The sequence below is a fragment of the Chlorocebus sabaeus genome, chromosome 17 (assembly GCF_047675955.1).
Source record: "Chlorocebus sabaeus isolate Y175 chromosome 17, mChlSab1.0.hap1, whole genome shotgun sequence".
Classification (NCBI taxonomy): Eukaryota; Metazoa; Chordata; class Mammalia; order Primates; family Cercopithecidae; genus Chlorocebus; species Chlorocebus sabaeus.
The window spans coordinates 31,506,769-31,513,220 of record NC_132920.1 but is presented as its reverse complement, the minus strand read 5'-3'; the positions used below and the strand labels follow the sequence as shown (position 1 = coordinate 31,513,220).

Here is a 6,452-nt window from a genome sequence, read left to right as displayed (position 1 = left end):
CCACCCCTCACCTCCTGCTGTGCGGTCTGGTTCCTCCTGGGCCAGGAACCTGTACCAGTCTGCAGCCGGGAGGTTAGGGACCCCTGGTTTAAATTACACCACTATAGTAGAACACCTGAGACTAGATAACTTACAATGAACACAAATTTATTTGGTTCATGGTTGTCGAGGATGGAAATTCCAATATCAAGGGACTGTATCTGGTAGAAAGCAAAAGGGCAAGAGAGGGTGAGAGGTAGGGGGAATAAGAGGTTAGACTCACAGACTCAGATCCTTTTATGATCAGACTTAATTAATTAATGGGGGCAGAGCTCTGATGGTCCAATCACCTCTCAAAGGTCTCACCTCTTAATGCTGTTGCTTGCGGATGAAGTTTCCAGCAGATGCTTTTTTGGGGAAACATTGAAACCACAGCAGTTATAAAGGATACAAACGGGCAGCGAGATGAAGAGGTGCACGGGGTGAGGTCTGGAAGGGCTCTGAGCACAGGAGCCCCTGTCACCATGGAGATGGGGTTCACCATCCTCCCAGCACTTGGACACACGGATGTGCTCAACAATTGGGAAGCTCTCCAAAACCCACTTTCTAGAGGTTTCTATGGAAGTTTCATTGTGTGGACAAGATTAATTAAATCATCAGCCATTGGTGACCGACCTCAACCTCCAGCTTCTCTTTCCTTCCCAGAGGTAAGAGATGGGGCTGAAAGCTCCAATCCTCTAATCACAGCTTGGTGTTTCTGAGAACCAGCCTCCATCCTGAAGCTATTTAGGAGCTCCTCACCCCATAGTCATCTCATTGCCACATTAAAGTCATGCTTATCACAGAGGAGATTGTAAATGTTTTACAACCTGCTTGTCAGGTAACAGGGACAAAAACCAAATATTACGTTGGACGACAGATCACACCCTGGTCTTTGACCACATTATCTCTTTTTATAATATTTATTTATTTCAGAGATAATCTCTTGCTCTGTTGCCCAGGGTAGAATGCAGTGGCACAATCATAGCTCACTGTAACCTCAAATTCCTGGACTCAAGTGATCCTTCTGCCTCGGCCTCCTGAGTAGATACCGTTACAGGTGCACACCACCATGTCCAACTAATTTTTAAATATTTTGTAGGAATGGGTCTCACTATTTTGCCCAGGCTGGTCTTGAACTCCTGGCCTTAAACAATTCTCCTACCATGGCCTCCCAAAGTGGTGGAATTACAAGCGTGAACCACTGTGTCTGGCCAATTACAGATCTTTTATACCAGAAGAATCATAACAGTGAAAAGATACTGGCACATTACCAGAATCCTTTCTTGTCATTAACAATTATGCCAGTGCAGTCCAAAAATAGGAATAGCCTCAGCAACAGATGGCTGCACCCTTTCAGGCATCTGGTAAAATTGAGCTAAGAGACAATATCATCTCTTGCTTATACCTCTTTCAAGTAGTTCATGTAACATTGAATTGTCCTCATTACACAAACCATGTGTTCATTCATTTACCCTCAGCTACTATTTATTTTTCTCTTCATTTATACCAACATTTCTAGTTTTGGAAGGGACATTAGGCTCTGCTGCTGTGCTGGCTTAGACTTCAGGGACCAATACTGTTCTAGCAAGTGTCTCCCGTCATCCATTCCAGTTCATAGAGGTTAGGGTTATGCAGGTAGAGAACTGGGTGGTTATCTGACTCCAGGCAGTACAGCTGCATTCAGTGTTAAATCCAACTTTGCCAGATTCAGTGAAGGCACAACCTTCTTCTCCAGGCCCTTAGGAATTACTGCATAATGGACATAAAATATATTTACAGTTTCTTGCTTAGGAATAATTGCTGTTTCTGAACTTTTATTTGCATCCCTAGTCCTGGGACCACTGCATCAGGGATGAGAAAAGCAAGTTGAGGTGAATTACAGTCATCATTCCAGTGTCCTCCCACCATGGGAAGGAATATATGTAGATCACACCAGCACCTTCCCCTGATCCACCAGGAAAAGAGAGTATACTCTCATGTCAAGTGTGAGCACACTCATGAAGGTGCGTAAGCCCACCCTTCGTGCTTGTTTCCCCACTCTTGCTTTATACACCCAATGTTTCAGTTGACTATTTTAATTCTCTACAGAACTCTTTCTTTGAGGATGGTATCACTCTGACCATTGTTGGACATTTTGAGCAAGTGCATTTTCTGGTGTAAAGAGATGTGACTCGGTGGTCTACATGGTTGCTGTACCTCCCATTCAAGTTCTTTTGTAGTACTCCAACCATGTGCATCTGAGATAAAGGAGGGACCTCTCTTAGAAGCCTACCAGGGCCTCCCAACATGGAAATAAAGGAAAACCTTCAGTTTCTTCAAGAGAAATTCCAGGCACCCAGCCAGCCCTAAAAAGTAAGTGAGTGACTTTATAAATAAGAAGGTAATGATAGCTTAAAACAATAGCCAAGGAAGTTAGAGTCACAAGATGTTTGAATCTCTATACAAACTGACAATAACATCTTAATATATGTCCCTGAGTTGTTTTTCAGAAACATGGAATCCCACCTAATAAATCCACTGACAGGGAGACCTCAGATAAGGGGAAACTGAGGACTGAACTCTGACCCCCGTTCTTTGTTCTGAATTTTTTCCTGAGGGGCCTGGAGAGAGTCAAGCCCACAGGCCAGGTCTGAACATTCCTCTCTACTGCCCCCAACTGTGTAAGGAAGCTGTATAAGGAAGCTTTGCTTCCTTATCAATCACAAATCAGAGAATCTTTAAATCTACCTGTGACCTGTAAACTCCCTCATCAGGATATTCTGACTTTTAAGGCCAAACCAATGTATAATTTCCATGCACAGTTTTATGATGTCTGTAACTCTGCTTTCCTAATTAGCCCTGCCTTTAAAAACCTTTGCTTGTAACCCATCAAGGAGGTTGGGTCTTAAGTGTGAGTTGCCTGATTCTCCTTGCTGGTGCCCTACATATAAATGCCCTCCTTTCTCCCACAACAAAATGTCAGTGTGGATGTTTGCCTTTACTGCACCAGGTGAGTGGACCCCTTTCAGTTTGGTAACATACCTACCACCAGCTGAACAAGTCCCACTCCACGGTGAGTATCTATTCTTGCCAAGACCCATTTGCTGCCTCTTGGGGCCAAGGTATCTTGGCAACTTGGCAAGTTTAACTTGCCAGCTGTGTATTTTCAAGGCCTTCCCGTAAGATAATCTGCCATGTAGCCATATGCTGTCTCTGTCTTTTTTGTTGTTGTTAAAGAAAACACTTCTTATGGGTATTTTGTGCCTGTAAGGTGGGGAATGCAAGAGGAATATGTCTTGATATCCACCTCTCTCTGCATTGCTACAGCCCCCAGTGTCTACTTAATTCGTGGACCCAGGTGATCACCACAAGCAAACATATGGATTTTTTTTTTTTTTTAAGATGTGGTCTTGATATGTTTCCTTGGCTAGGATCAAATGTTGCTCAGGCTAAACTCTACTCTCTGGACTGAAGCTATCCTTCTGCCTCAGTCACTCTCACAGCTGGAATTACACGTGCACCTGGCAAACCCTTGGAGGTAAATGCTTGTTGACTGCAATCACCTTCCAAACCTGGAAGGGAGTTATTCTGAGCGGCATTGAACAGCACTGAGGGGATGGTGCTAAACCATTCATGAGAAATTGCCCCCATGATCCAATCCCCTCCCTCCATGTCCCACCTTTAATGCTGGGGATCACACATTGATGTGAGATTCAGTCAAGAACAACATTCACTCTACATCAGGGATCCACATGTCTTACATTAGTGAGCCTCTCAAATTACCATAGTGGTTTCCATAAAACTGTGTCTCATACAGGAATTTTTTCATAGGCAACTTTCCCATTGCTCTCCTGATTAATTATATGGCCAGGCCATTAGTCACTGTCTGCAAGTCAGTAAAAACCAAAACATAGGAGCTTTATCATTGTTCAGTTCTTCCACCACTGCTAAGAAAACACCATGCAAATCAGTCCACAAGAGCTGTTCTGTTTTTATCTTATTTGATCAAACAGGTGGACCTCCAAACAGGATGTTGCCCATTCATCTTGCAAATGCTGTACACAAACCAACCAGCTGTTTGTGGGTCAGTTGACTGATACTGCAGTTCAAATCCCAGTGCTGTCTGCTGCAGAGTTCCATCTTCCTCGAGGAAGGTCAGTGTTTTATTTAATTTATATCTTCAATGAATTGGATGAACCCCACCCGTATTATAGGCATCAATCTACTTTACTCAGTCTAGCTATTTATGTGTTAATATTATCCAAGAAATATCCTCACAAATCATCCAGAATAATGCTTGATCACCTATCTGGGCACCATGGTTCAGCCAAGATCACAAATAAAATTGTTTATGACATTCTTCAATATAAGAACACTCTGAGGAAATTAGCCTTTGACCTAATAAAACAAAGAGCAAACAACTGTTTCTAAAAATTTACAACCAATGGTCAAAAGCCCTCTCTATAGATTGTTGCTCAAGTTCACTCTAAAATTGTGGGTGAAAAAAACATGTATTTTTTGAAAACCATAGAAGGAGAGAAAATAAAAAAAGAAACAGAAAGTGAAAAAAAATAATAAAGATGTCAGCAGTTATTTCACTGGAAACAATGCAAATGAGGAAACAGACGAGCAACATCTTTTTTTTTTTTTTTTTTTTTTGCGACACGGAGTCTCGCTTTGTCACCCAGGCTGGAGTGCAGCGGCACGATCTCGGCTCACTGCAAGCTCCACCTCCCGGGTTCACGCCATTCTCCTGCCTCAGCCTCCCCAGTAGCTGGGACTACAGGCACCCGCCACCTCGCCCGGCTAATTTTTTGTATTTTTAGTAGAGACGGGGTTTCACCGTGTTAGCCAAGATGGTCTCGTCTCCTGACCTCATGATCCGCCCGCCTCGGCCTCCCAAAGTCCTGGAATTACAGGTGTGTGCCACCACGCCCGGCCAACATCTTTAAAAACATAAAAGGAAAATGCTGTGAAACTAGATTCTATTCCCAGAAAATAATACCTTTTTCAAACATATATCTGTATAATTTTAAGTGACAAACCATAATACATTCATGAGATATTGGGTGATATACTGATATATGTATACCAAGTGTAATGATTAAATCAAGTTAACTAACATACCCTGAATATGTCTATCAAAAAATACAGGGATTTTAGACATATAGGTAGTGAAAAACATTATAACCATAGACCTAAACTATAATATATGTTTCAGTCCTCCAGGCAAAAAGAAAATTAAGGGACTCGTTGGCACAGCATTTAATGATGAAGAAGCAGCTTCATCGACCCCTCCCACTGAGACAGAGAACACAGGCCCGGGGCCTGGGAATTCCTCAACCCAATCCACTACCTTGGGCACCTGCGCACTCCTCTTGGGTACCTGAGGTTGGGTGCTATCACCTTAGCTGTCACTTACATGCAAACACCACCTGTGGGCATCAAGGACTGTTCTTTCCTGAAGAGAGAAACCTGATTGTGTGCTGCAGTGTGTGGGGGTGTTGGTGTGGGAGGAGGGAGGACCACAAACAGCACTGCTGAGAAAAGCACAGGCAGCCTCGGTGTCAGTGTGAGGAGTCCTTGTGCTGTGGTCACCACAAAACAGCATTTGGCCTGAAGCTATGTTAATAAAGATATTGGCTTTAGAATAGGAAGGTGCTCTATACTGATCATTCATTCAACTGACCTTTGTTGTCAGCCAGACATAGGACAGAGTGGTTCTGCATCTGGGGAACATCACTGAAGTAAAATGAGAAAAATCTCTGACCTTGGGTAGCATGTGTTCCAATGCGAAGAGGCAGACGAAAGATACATTATAACCAGAGCAAGGGAAAAAAGTGCTAGAAGGTGGTAAGTGCTGTGAGACAGGTGATCCAGGGTGTGGGCAGTGGGGACAGGAAAGGTGGCTGTTGTGCTGGGGTGGTCAGTGTGTGCCACGTTGCAAAGGTGAACTTTGAGGAAAGATTTGAGGGACATGAGGAGTTCATGAGGATGTCTGGGGAAGTTCTTTCCAGGCAGAGGAACTCCAGTTCAGATGTACCAGGGCAGGAAGGTATGTGTGTTCCCAGAAGAACAAGGAGGCCAGGAGGGCTGGACAGAGAGAAACTGAGGTGAGATCAGAGGTACAGCCAGAGCAAGTGGGCTTGAGGGGAATGGGGAAGCATCTGACCTTTGCTCTGAGTGAGGTGGGAGGTAGAGGATAATTTGGAGCAGAAGAGGGACACGGTAAAACTTCTCTTTTATGTATGTATGTATGTATGTATGTATGTATGTATTTATGTATTTGAGACACTTCCTTCATCAGTCATCTTCTTATCTTACGTCTCCATGTTTGCATTTTTCTTCTCTTCTACCACTGTAGTTCTGCCTTGATTCTTCTGCCATTGCCTCCCTTTTTATTTCTCTTTCACTTATGAAGCTTAGTTTGGCTGGATACGACATTCTGGGTT

General features: G+C 43.5%; 1 long non-coding RNA gene across 1 annotated transcript; it reads left to right on the top strand.

The window, feature by feature from the left end:
• The first annotated feature begins 712 nt into the window (after positions 1-712).
• LOC140708859 (uncharacterized) lies at positions 713-5,616 on the top strand. Its single transcript, XR_012089104.1, has 5 exons — positions 713-2,024; positions 2,110-2,373; positions 3,432-3,538; positions 4,014-4,154; positions 5,222-5,616. It is a non-coding gene; the product is annotated as an uncharacterized lncRNA (long non-coding RNA).
• Positions 5,617-6,452: the final 836 nt, after the last annotated feature.